This window comes from Ammodytes marinus, assembly GCF_949987685.1.
Source record: "Ammodytes marinus genome assembly, chromosome: 3".
NCBI lineage: Eukaryota > Metazoa > Chordata > Actinopteri > Uranoscopiformes > Ammodytidae > Ammodytes > Ammodytes marinus.
The window spans coordinates 5,466,241-5,485,884 of NC_137232.1; the positions used below are offsets into that span (position 1 = coordinate 5,466,241).

Genomic DNA, 19,644 nt, shown 5'->3' on the forward strand with positions numbered 1-19,644 from the left:
CCCTGTAGCTAGCAAGATGCCCATTTACAGAGCCTGGGCTGTGTAACACTGGGATTTGTTTTCAGTGCAAACACAGTACAGATAGAGGAGAGAGGAGAGAGCCACTGATTTTGACAAAAAAGTGGTTTGACAATAAGCGGTCTCCAGGATCACTGATAATCTGGTTTTAAAGGCATTTAAAAATGTGCATCACTGACCGTGAAACTTCCTGCTATTTGACATAATATCAATTCAATACAAATCACATTTCCTTTACATTACTGCAACCCATTTTCAAAGCATGCTATAGTCGTTTTAGGATGTGTGTTTTTCCTGGGATTCTCTTCCATTATTTAGATCATTTATTGGATAATCTCTCAGAGTGAGTCATTTCTGCCTGGCCTGTAATGCAGCAGTAGGTGCAAATGGCTCTGAAATGTCTCCACTGCATTAGCCCACAGAGATATTGGAGCTTTTTCCAACGTTAAAATCCCCGATGTGTAGAAGTTTTATTACAGCAGTGCACTCTATCACATGCTGTACGCCAAGAACATGATTGACAATGACATTCGATGGCATAGTAACAGAAATATAAATGTTTATGTCTGTAATAACAGGGCCAACAAATATCAATGAAGAACAAGAGGGGAATTAGCTGTGAAATATTAAAATATTATAATGTTTTAATGTTTTAGAAGGGGCTGAAAGAACTGACATCTTTTGATAAACAGCTATGTATGTGTGTATGTATGTATGTTTTTTTTCTGCTGCTGCTCATTCTGCTATTTGATGGTTTAAATGGAGCAGTAATCAAGTGGTTATTTGAATCATATACTGTATAGTTTCATTGTGCCTTATATCCCCCCAGACTGGAACATATAAAATGTGAAACCTAAGGGCTTGTGTCTATCTATGACCCACTGACATAAAAAACAAGGACTGTATGCTCTGTGCTGCATTTACAGAGCAGGCTGGTTACCCGGGCTTAAAGTTAGCCAAACGCCACATATCACATACTCAGAGGAGCATGATATACAATCCGCAGTGACACAATTAGCAATAGCTAGCGTGCTCTCTGATATACCATTTAGGCATAACATAAATGCTGAAAGGATGGCACGGGACCTTCTACTGGGCTTTAAATCCCGCTCACTTAAAAAAAAAAAAACTTCTGCAAATCCCCCTTCTCTTTCAGGGCACTAGTCCAGCCCTTTATTCTGCATCCAGGAGAGTGTGTGTCTCCAGAGGCTATAATGGGAGCGTCCAGCCCGGCTACAGTGTGTTCCTAACGTTGGCCCAGGCAGAGACAGGCTCTTGTTCACATGCACAGCGCCGTCTGAATAAATAAAAGTATCTAGTGTTGCTGATCCGTGTTGAGTTCAGTGAGTCAGGCTCCGATTTCTTTAATCTGTCGGACTCTCTCTCTCAGCTAGGGCTCCCTCCATTCCTTCTCGGCAGCCTGCCTTCTCTCAGAGTGCATCTACTTCTCCTCAGTGCAATTTCCCTTCCTTCTGGCTCTCTCTCTCTCTCTCTCCCTCTGCTTCTCTCTCTCTCTCTCCCTCTCTCTGTGACTACTGTTCTATCAATAATTCAGCATATGGATCTGGTGTGGGCAGACAGGCAGCGTGCTGGAGACGGGCCCAACACACACACTGCTGGCATCAACCAAAGAGGCGGCTCAGGCGGCCGTGGTCATTCAGTTGAGTGCTGCCTGCTAAGCCAGCCAGGCTAACGGCACCAAGCAGCTAAAGGCATGCTTGGTGGATGCAGGCTACCGGGTTTGTTTCTATCATTTGGCAGCAGTGATGTTTGGACGGGTTATTTTAGTTCTTGGCACTGTGATGCACATGACAACAGTAAAACATAAGACACTCTCATCCTATCAGCCATATTTTTCTGATCAGATCAAGACTGGATCTGGATGTATTCCTATTCACTTGGCCAAGTTTAGTGATTTCAACACCTGAGTCACACTGAACACTATGAAGACTGAGTCACACTGAAGACTGAACAAATCTTTAATATTTAAACTCTGCATTTTAGCTCCACTCACTGGTAAATGATAGGCACCTTCAGTCAACTGTGAGCTCAGCTGTGACACACACACTACAGCATTTTAGTTCATTGAATGGTTGCAAAGCTATATCATCTTTTGAACAGCAAGTCGTTTTGTATGGAACCGAACTTAAACATCCCAAACTGAACCGAAGCACAATGACCAGTGATGTGATCACTTAGCTTTAAGCCTTGAGCTCCTACTATGATTGACGTGGTTCAACACACTTAACCACGTTTGTATTTATTTCACATTATAGATAAATTTTTCTTTCTTTTTCCGTCTCTTCTAATTACATTGGTTCAGGTAGATGAGGCTCAGATGGAAAAAGGGGCCATTACTTAAAGCTGGGGTGGAGGATTTGGGGAGAAAATGGCAGTTGGGATAGAGATTCGAATCCAAATACCTCAAGCGCCCCACTTATTCTCTTTGGTCCCTCCCTGACACGCTCTACACCAACAAAGTCGTGCCAAAGTGAATGGACAGTCCCAAACAGCCAATAAGAACAGAGAATCGGAGCCTCGCTCTGATTGGTCAGAGTGTACAGCTCATGTTAATTTTTACCAATCAGAAATCACATACCCCAGCTTTAACTACTTTTAAGCACCAATCAGGATTTAGCAATATTTAAATCAAAATGTTGTTGTTTGTTTGTTAGCAACCCACAAAACCCACCTACACAGTCCTGATGAACAGGTTAACCGAGTTTGCAACTAGGACCTATTCAGTGAATTTTTTGATTTGCACATTGTCAATGCAGTGCAGAGGGAACACTTGCAAATTATCATTACAGAAGCCTTTACGCTACTTTGACTGAGGCAAAACAAATTCATCACTGCCCATTACAGTCACTCATAACAGGGCTGCAGCCAGTTAGACCAGCACATCCTTCTCACCCCGCTGGCTCAAAGCTTCATTGTGTGACTCATCACCCCCATTAAACACACAAAGATCGAGTGAAATCACAGTGACAATCCTGGATGATCCGCAGCACCACCAGTTGTGTTTTCTCTGACCAAACTGTCAGTAAGACCCACTGTAAGAACATAGGCTTTCATTAGAGCAACAGCTCCACAATATACCCAGTCCTGAACCGCATAGACAAATTATTTTGTAATGGAGGTCTCTGGTTTTTCCTGCATTTCGTTAAGGCTGTATCATATTTTGGAACTCAACAACAAACCACAGCCCATGATTATGTCCTAAAGGCACCTCTCTGTATTCCCACAGCCAAAGACCCAGGGCAGTGAGGTGAATTATATACTATCTATGGGTGAAACAAGCTTGGGCTAGCCTGGTGGGCGAGTTGCTGACAGTGAAGTGCAAACAGCAAAGTTGCACCGTGGGAGTAACACCATGCAACGTGGGCACAGGATTGATAGGACCATAGCAAACTGGCTTTATGAGGGGAGACGTCTCCACGGTAACAACAACATACCACACACACACACACACACACACACACACACACACACACACACACACACACACACACTACAAACACACACGCGTGCACTCCGGCTACTCTGCATTTTCGGCCTCCCCTGAGGTTGTGCAAACCAGTAGTTACCATAGCTACCATGGCAACAAGCAGCATTTTTTTGCATGCTACACATATAAAGGACTTAAAAGTGGCAGCAGGGCTTATTCCACAGCCAATTTACACTTACTATCACAGCTACACCTAATGGCTTGTATTCCTTAACTTCTAACAGAAAATAACAAGTACATGAAAAAAAGCTCTGCCAAAAATATAATATAAATATTTGTAAAATATTGTTTATTGCCTGTAAGTGATTACATGAAAAATGGTGCAAACCTGAATCTCCAAGCCTTAAACAGTGAATGGATCAAAATCAAGGAGATCTTTACAATGGAAATTTAAGATCAATTTTCTCTTAGATCTAAAGGAGAAGTCTTCCTCAGAAAATGAGAGAAATAGTCTGTCTTTATATCAGATGAAATGGACGATGCTTCATTGTGAATGTCAGTGGATAATTAAAGGACTTTTAACACTATGAATCATGTAAACTCAACTGTAGAGCCCCACACTTTGTTCTTTGTATTTTGTAACAAGTATAAAAATACTTTAAATAAAGAGGTTTTTTTAAAGAAGAAAAAAAAAGTACAGTGACAAGAAATATATCATTCTACTACTATGAAAGACATGGTTGGTCAGCAAATCCTACACTAAATCTGGATTAAGATAGCTGTCAGCAGAGTGGTAGAGAGTGAGAAGATCTAAGCAGCTGACTGCTGGCAATCCTTGGCAAAGAGCTGGACAGATGATGTTTCACTTACAGGGCAGGTTTCACAGAACCAAACTTTACAGACTTCACTTTCACGACCTGCAAATGCATTCAAGAGCAATTTACAGACAAAAAAAGAGAAGAAATCCAACTAACCAAACACTAGCAACTAGTGGTTAAAGGAGAAGTGAAATGGTCCTTTTAGCTATCTTCCTGTCAGTGACTACTGTTAGCAGTCCCCTCCCTCGTCCCTACGTCAGCACCACATGAACACACAGCCGTCTTCGTCAGATAGCGCCGCGATGGAGAGCAGCAATTCCTCGTTTAAAGGCACAGAGACCCGCCTCTTTATAACGCTCTGTCTCCTGATTGGATTAAAATGAGCGGGATACTCAACATTTTGTTGAATGGACCGACCCTGCAGTTCCCCCCAGCTCAACATTACATGTTTCGCTTGAGTTTTTTGGCCCATAACTTTAATGTTTCGGTTTAGTGTCACCCCTGCATCAACCTAGGAACTTACATTTTTTTTATTTTTTTTATTTCACCTTTATTAAGAGTTATTATTTACAATGGCGGCCTGCATTTTCACAATAACCAGAAACGATCTTAAACTTGTGATCTTAAACTACAGAGAAGTACGTCAAAAAGGGAGATATAAGAGGTTTGAAGACCTCATGTCTATGTGTGTGTGTGTGTGTTATACAATGTGGTATGATGATCTATAACTCTTAATAAAACTGGAGCTCAACTGTCTTTGATTAAAAAATATCTGTAAGAACTTTTTAAATCTAGTTGAATTCACGTACATAAATTCCCTTGTAGATTTTCATTGGGTCTATTATCTTGCTGAAGGGTGCTTGTGTTTGAGTCAGTGAGTCATTGCTCTTCCAGTACATACTGTATTGTCCTCCCAGGTGCCCGACGGCCTAGAATGCAGAGCCAATCAGAAGTGCTATGAGTGTGAGTGTGAGTGTGAGTGTGAGTGTGAGTGTGAGTGTGTGTGTGTGTGTGTGTGTGTGTGTGTGTGTGTGTGTGTGTGTGTGTGTGTGTTTGTGTGTGTGCCTGTGTGTGTGTGATGAAGCCATGTGCCCTGGGCTGACAACGTAACATCAGAATGTATTCTCTCTGGTGACTCAGTGTGAGTTTATGTGCAATATGTCAGTGTGTGGAGAGATGCTTGCAGTAAATGGCTAGCTCAATCACAGCAGTCACAGTGCAGTTTTGAGGCGAGCGCAATGATTAATAATCTGAAAGCCATTAGCCATTTGTTTCACTCCAATCCTTGGGTGTGCCCTGTCCACACCTCTCACTAGAAGTGTCTAAATAAGGTGGACTGAAATCTGATTTGCTGCGCTCTACTGTGTTATGTCTCAGCCTGCTAGTGTTGCAGCCCTGCTCTCCTTTAAGGCTGTTACATACTCCGCGAGAAGAAAGAACAAAGTTCTCGGTGACAGAGCTGCGAGAAGAAAATGACGTCATTTTGTTCTCTCAGCTCTTGTTTAGCTGTTCTCGCAGCTTGTTCTTGACACATCGTCCGGGCCGAACTTTCTTCTCGCAGCTTGTCTGAGAACTATTGTGTGATTGGTCAGTCTGAACTATTGTGTGATTGGTCAGTCTGAAGTCAATGAGGAAAGCGAAGTGCCGGTTTTAAAGAAATAAGGAAAATCAGCTGGCGCTACCGAGTCAGTTACCATGGTAACAACGCGTGACGTGTGCCGCGGTGAGGAGTTCGGCACTTGAGTTCTCGTGAAGTATGTAATGTCAGACCAGAAAGAACTTCTTGCAGCTCTGTCACAGAGAACTTTGTTCTTTCTTCTCGCGGAGTATGTAACAGCCGTTAGCCTACAGTGCAAGCATTTCCCTCATATGTGTGAATGTTGAAAAATGTATTTGGGTGCACACTCTCTTTCTTATTAGCAAAGAGCTAGCTAGCTAGCAGCTTCCCAATTTTAGCAACAGTTTGAATCTTTTACCAAAACTTTAAACATGGCCAGTTCAAGGTCATATTTAACAATAATTTTGTGATGTTAAACTGATGACGAAACAAAATGAAACTTTGCAATCTGGCGTCTGTACCCAGCCAAAGTTAATTCATGATGGAAGAAACTTCACTCTGTGGATTGAGTGTTTCTGTAGTTCCAAAAACTAACCTTTTACTTACCAATTTTTTTTTCTAGGTGATTGCGTCAGATCAGTTTCAGTCAAACTTTAGTCTCTTTCATAACATACCAAAAGTTCAGCTGAACCGCCTTAACGGGTTAAATAAGGTTAGCCAAAGTCAGTACGGTGCAGTATTTCAATGGAGCAGATACATATTGTATCCACACTGCCCAGGAAGTTAGCTAAAAGAACCATTTCGCTCACAGCACCTTTAGGTTTGGTTCGTCACTACGTGCAAGCCCTTTGACGTTACACATACAAATATTAAGGAGGAAGTGTTGATGAGGTCACATACTGTATTATGCTCATTTTCAGGTTCGAAAGTGTAATTTGGGTTTGTACTAGAAACTGTTTACATGGTGTAGTGTCAAAAGAACGCCTTTATATTTCTCACAGTGCCATGGCTGAATCACCTCTTTCCAGGCTCTGTCTGAAACACTGCACTTTAGAGCCTGTCACTTTGGCACTGAATCTGACTGCTATTTAGATTCATGAATATCCGGGCGCTGTGCTTATCACAGGTGGAGGAAGTGCTAAATTAGGATGGTAATGAGGGGGCGTGGCTTCTCTACTTGTGACATCATAAGGGGTGAGAAATCTGACAGAGGGTCTTTGAACACAGGTTTTCAGAAAGGTGGAGGTGGAGAAAAGGAGAGAGGTTTGTTTTTTTCGCATACTTTGGGAGTCTCTAGTCATACCGGGGACCCATATCAATGTTAAAAAAATATTTTAAAAAGTGAATTTTGCATAATAGGTGACCTTAATTACATTTGAGCATTTTGATTCAATTAAATTGTCAATGCTTTGAAAACATACCTCAAAGACTTTTGCCTGATTATACAAATAAGTTCTCTAAAACACATTAAAATACATAGGACATTGTAAGTAACCACCACCACAATAAACCAAAACAGCTGTAGCAGTACCCTTGGCAACCGACAAAAACAATAAAGTAAGGTGGGCACAGTGTTGTGTGGTATAATGTTATAATGTTAGACATCAACATGGGGTCTATTAGAATGTCTCTGAGCTGTGCTGGCTTTGGCCTGGTCTTACAGGCGGCTATTAATAAACTCTGAAATGTGAGCAGATAAGAGACTCCTGATGGGCCTCACTGACGCCATGCCCTCCTTTTTCTGCCCAGTACAACTGGGTTGCCTAGCTGCTTGGTATTAAAACTAAGGCTCAACTACTTGGCTACTCTAACAAGGCATAGTTGAATGTTCTCCAGCTTTCCCTAGCTACCTGTCAGATGAACTTCCAGTGTTTCCCCTAGGTTTACTGCTTTGCATACTGGCACGCACTTCACAAAACGGAGCAGAAGAGAGAGCTAAGCGCAACGCAGTAGTAGACACTACGTGCACATAAATTACATAAATAACACAAGTGTTTATTTGTATTTAATAAAATAGCACCTGATATACGGTATATACTGTATATATATATGAAAAGAGACTGTAGATAGATGACTTTTGTTGTTATTTCGCACAAAAAACGCGCAAAAAATAAAAATAAAATTAAAGTTTGCCAAGGTGGCCCATCCCCCCCCCCCAAAACATCTGGTTCATAAAAAGCAAAGAAAGAGGTGATTAACTATCAATGATTTTTGAATGCCATCCAAAGCTTATTTTTCATACTGAACTGCATTTTCTGCTACCAGGAAATGACTTCTAAACGTGGAGCCAAACAGCATTCATCATTATTGTTGGTGACTCACGGGAGAGGCCATAAAACTGGCAGTGACCTCAGAGTGGACATAATCTAACAGGCTACAGTGATTGATGCTCTAGCCTCATGCAGCTGACTGGCATAATCCTTTATTTATTGACATAGTTATCTGGTCAATTACACGCCATATATTAACAGCTAACAATCTCTGCCGTTAAGTCATGCTGGGAGATGCATTAGATACCCAGAAGTGGCTTAAAGCAACTAGTGGCTCAATTTATTAGCTGACCTGGCAGAATATATACTGTGCGTTGAACTGTCACAAAACAGGAATTACTTTTACCGACACAATAATCAATCAGACACCTCATTTTTGAGGCAGATTCTGATTACCATATGTGGGAGCTTGTATATCTTCACTAAGGGAATATTGTCTAGCTATGCACTTCATCTCCAGCTGATCCAAAACTCTGCACAGAGGCTGTTGACAAATCAACATTGACTAAACATTAGACCAGTTCTGGCTTGTATCCACTGTCTCCCTGTCACCTTTAGGGTCACTTAAAACATTTGCTTCTGACATACAAGGAATGAAATGGTTGTGGCTGCATCACTATATTTTAATATCAATCCACTGATGTCGACAAACAGTTAGGCTTACAACTAAGAAAAAAAACAATGGAATACTTTTTCAACATGACTTTGAATGTATCTGAAGAGCAGAGAACTTCGGAGTCATGGTTAATGTCTGAAAAGACTCACTAGGTTTGACCACAGAGTTACATAGTTACCCTTGCTATTGAGGAAGTTCCGACCATAGCCGAACATTTTTGTACCGTAAGCGATAAAAGTGTTTCTAAATCAATAAAACCGAACTTAAACCATCATTTTGTTTCAATTCATTTCTTAATTTAGTTAGTAGCTGTGTAAAAAGCGGGTCTACTGCGTGTTGGGCTCCTGTTCACATGCGTGTCGGTCTTTATGCATTGCATGACAGTAATGTCTAAAGCTGTGATAATGAGTGTGCCTGCAAACAAAACTGTTGATTGTTGTTTTCCCGCTGATATTGGCATCACTGAATGGTGTGTGTGTGTGTGTGTGTGTGTGTGAGCAGCCGGGAGAAGTGAATGGTGTTAACCCCTGAAATAACATCCTTGGAGGGATGGTATAACAGTATTAGCTCATGGACCAGCCATGGCCCTACAAAGAGCGTGACCGGCTTTGCGGGGAAGTGATGACGTAGCGTTGCACCGATATTTAACATATTGCAATTTTTTTCAATATTAACACCATGCATATGTGTTCCTTAACAACAGAGTCATTTAATTCAGCTTCTATCTCAAAACACAAGTAAAAGGGTGCAGTTACACTTTAAGCAGTGCAGGCTGATCCTATTAGCATCACCCACCAAATGTCTACATGGCAGTTCTGCTGTAAACCGAGAGGGAACTGACATGCAGCATCACATTTCCACGTTTAGTCATTTCTGTGACTCACTGCTAAAGCTGATAAAACATAAAACACAAGACGTGACTTGTTTTGATAACTTTTTCAGCCTCTCTTTCAACTGAGGGACTGGTCAATTCTGCTGTGACGCATTCTCAACCACGCAACGGGTGTCAATGTCAGTGGCAATCAGAGTCAGAGATGTGAAACTCTGCCCTTACAGGCAACAACAGGAATGCACTGTCTGTCAACTACTTCTACTTGAAAACACTTTATTTTTTTACGCTGTCAATTGGGACAACATGTGTGTGTGTGTGTGTGTGTGTGTGTGTGTGTGTGTGTGTGTTACCTGCTGTATTTGTAGCAGTGTGTGTCAGTCGCCGCAGACTGTGGTGGCTCTTGGGCAGCTCATCCTACTGTTGCTACCCACGATGTGCACATAATACACACACACACACACAGGCAGGCTTTGTGACGCTGTTCACTCCTGTGGAAAACACAGACATGTTACATGACTTACCGTTCAGCAAACAGGACAACAAAATTGTGAAACGGCAACATTATAAACTAGGTGGATTTAATTTTTTTTTATTTTAGATAGTTGTAATCTGAAACAGGCAAATACATTCCGCTGCCTATCACTAGATCACATGCTGACAAACGTCTGCTATCAAACTATCTTATTTTATGGAAAATCCCTTCCCAAGAATAGCAAACAGAGCCATGTGAGAAATAATATACTTCCTATAGGCAATAAGATAAGATATGTATAAGACAGCAGAAATCAACATATCCTTGATCAGTTATGGGATGTAAATCCGAGTCAACATTATCCAGATTTCATGTCCAACCGTTAAAGATTGATGATGCCTCCTACAGCTCGTATTATGAAATCCAGAGAAGTTGCTCAATTATAAAACTCTGGTAAACAGAAAGTTGATAGGTTAACCCCATCTTACACTTGTTCCAAAGCTCATCCTTTGCCCCATACAACTATAGCCACATGACGCACATTTTCACTTTCCAAATCTTCACACATATCAACCGGTGCTACACCCTACCCCGGAGAGCCGTTCACAGGTCTTCTTCTACTTGTGCTAGAAGAATCCACAACTTTTTCGAAACACTATCCCCTGTGGTCTATGGCCGTCTCTTTCAGCTGAACAAACAGCTTACACCGCATGCATTCAACTGACAAACAGGTACCTGGAGGAAGAGTGCTGGTTAGGTTGCTCGGTAAGAGGCTCACCCTTGTTGTTTCTTAGCGGACGGGCCGTTACACAGAAAGCAATGGGGTGCTACTTGGGAGGCTGCAGGCCCCAGAGTGTGAGCGGATAGTATGAGCACAGCCATCCAGAATGCCACAGATCATGTTACAGAGCTGGTAAATATAGCAGATGCCTATGACCTCTGCAGGTCACTCAACAACAACACTCAGTGGCATTCCAATTTGCTCTTAAAGGACTAGCATTAATATAAGGGGTTTGGATAAAGCCACGCTGCTAGGTAAGCACCAGGGTCCAGCTCCCTGCCTGGGCCATGCCGATTGGCTGCTTTCACAGAAATTAAAATCTTGGGGTGAGAGTCGCAAGACTCACTGGCACTGCATGGAATGGATCATCATTCATCTGCAGGCACCTCAGCGTTCCTCCATTAATAGTGCCACTGCATAGCAAACGGCACAGATAACTGTGTACAGCCCAGGCTGTCAAAGTCATTTGTATGACGTTCCCCAGTCGCTCTAAAATCAAGTATAATTTTTAAATTTCTCGTGGATTTGAATTGACAGCACAAGCTTTATGAATTAAGTTATTTTCAAGGTTAAATTCATATTCTACCTTGCCTTTCTTATTTTGGCCAGTTACAATAGGCCTAAATGTGTAAGAAAAACAGACAAATGTGTCCTAAATGACCAGATAAATTGAGTTTCTAGCGCAGGAAGACTGTTGACGTATGTGTGTGTGCAAGACCATGGAAAAAGACGGACGTAGTAGGCTACTGTGGTGGCCGCCGGCCGGTCTCTGTGAGGGGTATAGCATTACCATTACATGACAGTGGGACGACGCTGGCACAGGAGCCGCGGTCGATGCCGTGGACATATAAAGAGGTCGATGCACTGCAGTGTGGGCCGTTTGCATTGTATAATAATCCCTGAACACATTGATTTTTTAGGTAGTTATCTATGTATTTGGAAAAGACTCATCGTAACGACACACGTGACGGCTTAGATTCTAAGCATTCAGAGAGCCCAGCAGTGTAGCTCGGTAATGGGAGTGGGGCAGGTTTGACAGAGCAATGTCTGTCCCAAGAGGGGGGCGGGGAGAGAGAGGAGGCTGAAAAAACTTAGCGTCCCTCATAGTAGTCCCCAGTGCTGGGAGATAACGTTAGCGATGTACAACGTTAATACAACGCTAAACGGCCAGCTCGCGCGAGCAATGCAACCCGTGTAAACCTCCCGCGTCGGTTGCTTAATATCTTGCTACTACTAGCTAACACAAGTAACGTTATGGTTTAAGCTACAAGGCAGGCCAGCAGCGCTGTGTTGTGTACACACCAGTTAACACAGTGACCACCGCCGCGCTTAGCTAGTCTGGAATGTGGGAGTAAATTGTGGCACTGAGTATCTGCAAACCAGGCACTTTTCGTGGGTAAAAAAAACAAAGCCTGTGAGAAAACATAGGAGCTTAAAACTCGCTATGACACCATTGCTCTTCAATAGGCATAGCTGTATCCGTCAGACTAAACAAGACTTATTCGACAAAATCTTAACTTTTAGTGTATTTTCAGTTGGTATTTTCCCCGCAGAACACAACTCATCGTAGTAAGTGTTTGTACCTGCCGTACAACGTGCAATTGCACAGAACCAAAGGGCTGTTCCGCAGTCTTGTTTTATGCCGAATATAACAATGGTTAATTATGCCTTCTAAAATGTGATAAAGCGAGATTGGCAAGGAGACTATAATGTAGTAGGCTATGCATTCCCGACATGCAAGGCAGTCAGAGTTTTAAAGGAGTTTGGTGAGCGCTCCTCCTGTGGTAATTAGCTAGAGTAAGCTAGTTAACTGCAGCCATTCACTCACCTCCCAGTTGGAGATCATCCCGGTGCAGACGGGCAGCGAAACGCCCCCCCCCACCCCAAAAAAAAGTATCCTTACGGCTCGTTGTTCGCTGCTGTTCACACCATTACCTAAATTGCAATGGCGAATGGCCGATGGTGTTGAGAAGAAGAGGACGCCGCTATGGGCATCTTTAATCAAGCCTTCGCTGGTGGTCCAGGAATGTATTGTAGCCTACCTCCTTTGCAGTTGTAGTAGAGTTGTTCAGCAACCAAGTAACGGTTCTGTTCGCCTGAAATCTGACGTCAGTCCGACAACAAAGCTTGTTTCTGATTGGCTCACACCTCCCCGTGAGCGTCACCACACAGGCCCAGGGCAGCGAACCGCTTCCTACACCGTCGCCAGGGTGATGAACGTAAACATGAGTGGATTTCATTGAAGAAAATGCTGCAATCACACATAGACATAAAATAAATAATAAATAGAAAGACGGCTACTTGTTTCAAATAATTGTTCATTTTGACTTCAACTTTGTGGTTAGTACAACCAGATATAAATTCTTCCCGCGGGAAATCTGCTATTACTAAACATAGGCCTACAAGGTTAATGAGGGATTATTCAGGATTTATGAAGTGTGGTTGTATGGGGTAGTAGGGTAGGCTATGTGCCTACCTTATTGAGATGGGCTAGTGCAGTCACTATAAGGAGATTGGGCATTGGGGGAGACTTTGAAAGAAGTCAGCCTTGCATTGTTGCAGATGGGTCTAGAAGAAAAACTTTTTTTCTCCACATGCATAGGCCTACCTAAAACCTAACTATCCGTTAATTGTAGGCTAATAGGCTATAGCCTAGTCTAAACTAAGATCTTTCCCACAGCTTGTCGCCAGACAGCCCTTTGTTTTGTATCACTCCACTATCCGGCTGTCCGACTCAGATCTACTGCAGATTATTCAAGAGACACAAGAAAACAAAAATAAATGGCGTCAAATAATGCTGTGTGAAAAAATCTCAATTTAGCATACAATTGAACAAAAAATTAGATTTTAGGTTATCATTTATAGGCCTATGTGGAGAAAAACAAATCTTCTGGCCCCCTCTGCAACAGTAGGCCTACAAGGCTGACTTCTGGTACAGTGATGCCTCCCTCAAACTCCTTAAAATGACTGCACTCCCATCTCCATACGTTTACACACTAATCATGCCTAAGTAAGTACCTACCCCATACAACCACACTTCAAAAATACTGAACTATCCCTTTAAGCCTACTCCACCCAATAAGTGTAGCCTACATGTTGAAAAATTAAGTAGCCTAAAATGATGGGAACAATGCATTGGCTACAGAAGAATTACAGTCCCCTCAAATAGGTAGTTTATTTTAACCGTATTTGTTTGAATTTTGAATGCAACTGGATCTGTCACCAAATAGCCTACTGTAATTTTAGTATTAGGCAATTACTTATAAATGTAATTAGGCTCATAATCAAATAGAAAAGACTTAATTTGGAACAAAAAGTGATCAAATTACCTATCACAGCGATAGGCCTAGTTGTTTATTGGTTGCTATCACAGTGCAGCTAGGCTACATTTGTTTGTTTGATATAGCCAACATAATAGCCTTAATACTGCTTAACAAACAGCATTCAAGAACTATAAGATATTAGGCTACATCGTTTTATCATATTTCTGGGTTGAACACAACGTTTAGTTTCTCTACACTTCCAAAGTCCATTAGGCCTTTAAGAATATATTTACCTAGATCATGTCTCAAGTTTTTTTTTTTTTTTTCATTTCCATGTTCCACTTAAGGTAGGCTTAGTCAGCCATTCTGGAGAACGCTTGTTGTGAAAATCTCTTGTGAAAAGCAATGATTATCTGCTCATGATCTGCTGTCTTTACTGTGTTCGGCCTGCGCTGAAAAAAAATATGGTGTTAATTCACAGCCAAGGTTATGTAGACAAATATGTCAACAAAGGTGTCCACCGTTGGCTAGCAACATGCCTGTTTACAGAGCCTAGGATGTGTATTAACACTGGATTTTTCCAGTGCACACACAGTACAGAAAGGTATCGTGAGGAGATATTCACTGATTTTGACAAAAGTGATTTTAATAATAGGCGCTCTCCAGAATCACTGACTACACCTTTAAGAAGTCATTCATGCTAGTGTGTGAGCATCTTCATCAAATTGAATGAGTCATACAATCGTACTGCGCTATGAACATCTGTGTGCCAAGAAACAATGTCTACACCCCTGACATGGTTACGAGGCTGCTATGTATTAAACAAATTGTGACACATTGAGGTGGGAGACCATTTAATACCAGTCAGTGACGCAGCTTTCTCTTTATATATCAATACAAGAAAGATGGCTTATTCTGTTCCATTTGATACTTCATATACGTTCTTACAAAAAAAAATTATTTAATTTCCACAGATTATGTAGTCCCTTCCTTGTTACATATATTTGTGGGAAGTGATTCGCTTAAACACTGCAGCATAAATCTGAGGTGGGAGAAAAAACCTGCACACCAAAATCTATAACACAGTATAATCAAAGAGAAACATAGCCTTCCTAGTGCCACTTGGCTCTGGTGCACTACTTTTAGCAGCAGGAGATGATGGTGATGATGACTCAAGCAGTGTTATTTGCAGATATAACCAGATTAGCAAGTATCTATTCGGTTAGCATTATGTGATGAGTATTTAATTTAGCAAAGGAAAATATGGAGCTTTTCAGTGCATGCTAGTCCTAATCTAAAAGAGGAGTGTTTTTGACAAAAAGTCTCCTCTCATATCAGATGTATCACAGTGGTTGTGCAGCAGTTCAACTCAATTTCCATTTTCTTTTTTTTTTTAAAGATATTTTTTGGGCATTTTTATGCTTTATTTGATAGTGCAGAGAGACAGAGGTGAAATGGGGCAGAGAGGGGAGTGACATGCAGAGAACGACCACGGGTGGGAGTCGAACCCGGGTCTGCTGCTGGGCCCGGCCCGGGAGGGGGACGCCTTACCAACTGAGCTAAAGGCACCCCCCTCAATTTCCATTTTCTATGAGCAGACCACACTATTGGAGCATAGAGGAGGAAGGTGATTGGTTGTACTTGAATTTCAAAGAAAAATGTATCGTCCTTTGACTACTTCATTTAATGATTTCCTCCGTTTGAATAAAAAATATGTGCCACATGAGAGTTTGATATTTTCGGTTTATTTGCTGTCTGGCAGGGAGTTGGAAAAGAAGATTGATACCACACCACTACATACACTACAAATTAGTATTAAGCTATAGTCAGCAGAATGCTTAGCCCAAATACATGGAACAGGAGGAAACAATAACAAAGGGATAGCACAACTCTGCTACTGTGCAGCTCAAAATCTCACTAAGAAATGTAGAAATAAAAATAAAAAGTAAGGATTTGGGGGGTTAGGGTTACTAGTTCAGCTTCATTTTTTAGAGATTAACAAACGATATAGAAATAATTCACTGTTAGAGGCAGATTCTGTATACCCCGTAGAGGGAACCAAGCTGTTTTCAGTCTTGATGTTAAGGTAAGCTAACGATCCCTTGGCCTGCAGCTTCATATCAGATACAATAGTGCTATCGATCATCTCATCATTTTCAAAAAAAGAGAGCAAATAAGTATTTTTCAAAATACACTTATCTGGGAGTCCTATTCTTTTAATTTTCACATTTTTATCTTCTGCTCTCATATAATTAATATCTCTTTGTAAAAGCTTTGAATGACAACCAAAAGGTGATTCTAGTACAATTATGTGGAACTGCCAGAACGTGTAGAGTTGATGGAGCAGTCTTTCAGAGTTATGCAAAAAAGAAAAGAAAATGCAGCTCCCGACAACAGAACGACCACAGAAATCTCACACAGTGCATAGCCAGTATAGGTGGAATCTTATTGTGAAAGGTCCTGAGAAACTGTGACAGATGGGGTCCTAAACATGAAAAGTTTCTGTATTTTAAGTTGCGCTGAGACCTTCTCATTGGTCTGTGTTAGCTGGTCTCAGTGTAAAATAAGTGATGTCTAAAGATGAACCAATGGGAATTCAAAATGCGACGAGATGTTTGGTTGTATATTTATTTTGCTAGGTCAATGTCAATCAAATCTGGTCAAATCCCCACCCACACAGGTTTGATGAAGCCAACTAGATACCATTTTTCTAACTAACTTTGACTGTTGCTTTTTTAAAATCATGAAGATTAATGTTACAGAAACATACTTTAAAGCTCAAGTTTTCAGGGGCTGTAGGTTAGCCATTATATGCTGCTTGCAGCCAGTTGGACAGTAAGGGATATACACAATAAATAACAACATAACAACACGCTGTTCTTAAAAAAATAAAAATCTGGAGGAAATTAACAGGCAAACCGATTAAAATTAAAACAGTGTTAGTTGCTAACATCTTAGCAATCATGGCACTTTCCTCGCGAACAAAACAAATCCACAAATAACATGCATTCCAAAAGAACACGCACACACACACACACACACACACACAGACACACACACACACACACAAAAAGAACACACACACACACACACACACACAGACACACACACACACACACACACGTACCTCACTGCAAGCAAATCACACACTGATCAGCACTGACACTATGACCATGTACTTTAAAAAGGTGGTGCTAGCTCTGCACTGCTCCTCTCTGTGCTGCTTTCTATGGCTGCGGTGCATGCTACGCTAACATTTCAGCAGATAAAATGAGGAACCAGGTCTCAGTATTATAACTCATTTACATAACCTGCTTTCTGTGTGTCATGGCTACACCTTAATACTGATTACTTTGTCTTACAGGCCCTTCACCCCTTTCCACTATAATACAATACATTCAAGTATAGCAGTGATGTTGTAAAATAAACACTGATAAATTAAAATAGTAGGAGGAAAATGCCCTAAGATATTGTCTCCCAAACAGCCACTAAATGTGAATATTTCATTTAGCTTCAGAGCCGTTTCCATAGCCCTCAAACCGTGCACTGCCAGGAATCCCCTACTCTACTTAGCCACTTGCTACAGGAAAAATCGATAGCGCCGAACATCAAAACATCAATGCTCCTCTTATACAAGGCGGAGGCCGTAATAATAAAATCAATATATGCTGTATATATTCCACATTATAATAATAATACCCCTAAAGAGCTATCTTTAGTGGAAGTATTTCTGTGCAGGATGGATTGAAATGTAGAATAGACCACTGTGTGGCAGATAGAACACTGATGTAGAGGAATAAAGGAATTTTTCACTGGGCACTGTACACACAAATGCACTCAACCGGGATCAGTGTCTGTGCAAGGAGAAATACCAATAATATATATGTTTTTAAAATGATAAATAAACTGTAAATAAATCAATTGATCAAGAATTAAAAGCTTCATAAAACATCATACCAAAAATAATTATAATTAGATCAATTATGCATGATATAAGAAAACATTTCTTAAATAATGAAACCACATGTGCCTTTAAAATGTCCATGAACACAAAAATAAAAATAAATGATCAAGCTTATATTAGTCTATGGAATGTGCCTAAGGGAGCTAACATGATCTGGACGAAGGACGCATAGCTTAGAGATGCATGAATGGAGGAATATAATATTGAATTTGTTAATAGAGAAGTTATGCCTTCATAATGCTCCTTTGAAGAATGTACACTGAGAGATTGTCTTTTAGGATATTGTGTGTGTGTGTGTGTGTGTGTGTGTGTGTGTGTGTGTGTGTGTGTGTGTGTGTGTGCTCGTGTGTGTGTGAGAGAGAGACGTCTTACCTTAGATGAAAAAAAAAATCTTATCTAATGAGGGTAATGCAGTGGATGTATCTTATGAAGGACACACTGAAGCCTCTAGGGGGCAGCACATAACACACAACAGAACAGCTGTGAGTGTATAGTGTGTACAAAGTCAAAAAAAAGAAGAAAGAAAGAACAACTGATCTTGGGTCAGTGACAAAGGAATCATCAATAGATCCATCCATTCATATATCTGTCTATCCAGGGCAGGATCACGTTGCAGGCAGCAGGCTAAGCAAGATAGTCCAAGAGACGTCCCTCTATACCCAGCATCTTTTTCTAGGCTTTCACGAGCGGTATGAGATATATATTCCCTCCAGTGTATTTTTGGATCTAAAGCAGGGCTCAGCTACCCTACAGAGGAAACTCATTTTGGTTGCTTGTATCTGCGATCACACTCTAACCTTCACTACCCAAAGCTCACAACCATAGTTAGGGTTTTGTTTGTCGATCAACAAGAACATCCTAAGCTCTGCCTTTCCGGCTCAGCTCCCTGGTACAAACACCATATCCTTGCTGATGCTGCACCAATCCAAAATCACCAAACCCGCCTGTCGAAAAAACACGCTGCATTTTACCCTCACTAGTAAACAAAACCCCCCAAGATCTTTGAAGGACTTCTTAAACAACTTATTCTCAACCATGAAGAAGCATGGCCTATCATTCTGACCGCTTCACAACCGACAGCAGAGCGCCCCCAGTGAGTGAAATGTATGACCAATTTTCCATTAACTTGCCTAATGTATTTCTACCTTATTTAAATCCAGTGAAAAATGTTTTCTTATAGTTAATTCACAAGTTTAACCTTCACTGTGCAGGATCTGAACTTCGTGTGTCAAGTTATTCAACGTATGTACTTAATAACATTTGTATTTAATGTATTCATGGATAACTGACTTTTTTTCAGGAAAAACCATATCATACACATTATTCCAAGCTGGGTATTTTTCCCCCTTGTTTTAAAACATATTGAGGGATCTTTTCAGATGTAACATCTGCTTATGCTATGATACATGTCCCAATGATTGTTGATTGAAATGACATCTCTAGAAAGCTTCCCGAATCCTTCCGAAAATCCCTTCGTCAAACTATCTGAATGTGACGTGGCATCTTCTAACTATGTCAGTTCTCCATAGAAATAGGAAAAGAACACCACTGAACAAAGAAATGGACCCCAGAAATGTTCTCTTATCACCAACCTCTGCAGTAAA

General features: G+C 41.1%; 1 protein-coding gene across 4 annotated transcripts in view; it reads right to left on the minus strand.

Annotated features, from left to right (window-relative positions):
• The window catches only part of usp2a (ubiquitin specific peptidase 2a), a 49,135-nt gene extending 36,371 nt beyond the window's left edge, over positions 1-12,764 (minus strand). For 2 of the 4 annotated variants that reach the window (XM_080025159.1, XM_080025156.1), the window contains exons 1-2: positions 10,768-10,875; positions 9,911-10,048 (exon numbers count right to left, since the gene is read on the minus strand). The gene's annotated coding sequence lies outside the window, so the exon portion shown is untranslated. Of the gene's footprint in view, positions 1-9,910; positions 10,049-10,767; positions 10,887-12,641 lie in introns of those variants that run through there. The other 2 variants (XM_080025157.1, XM_080025158.1) reach the window with 2 other exon arrangements.
• Positions 12,765-19,644: the final 6,880 nt, after the last annotated feature.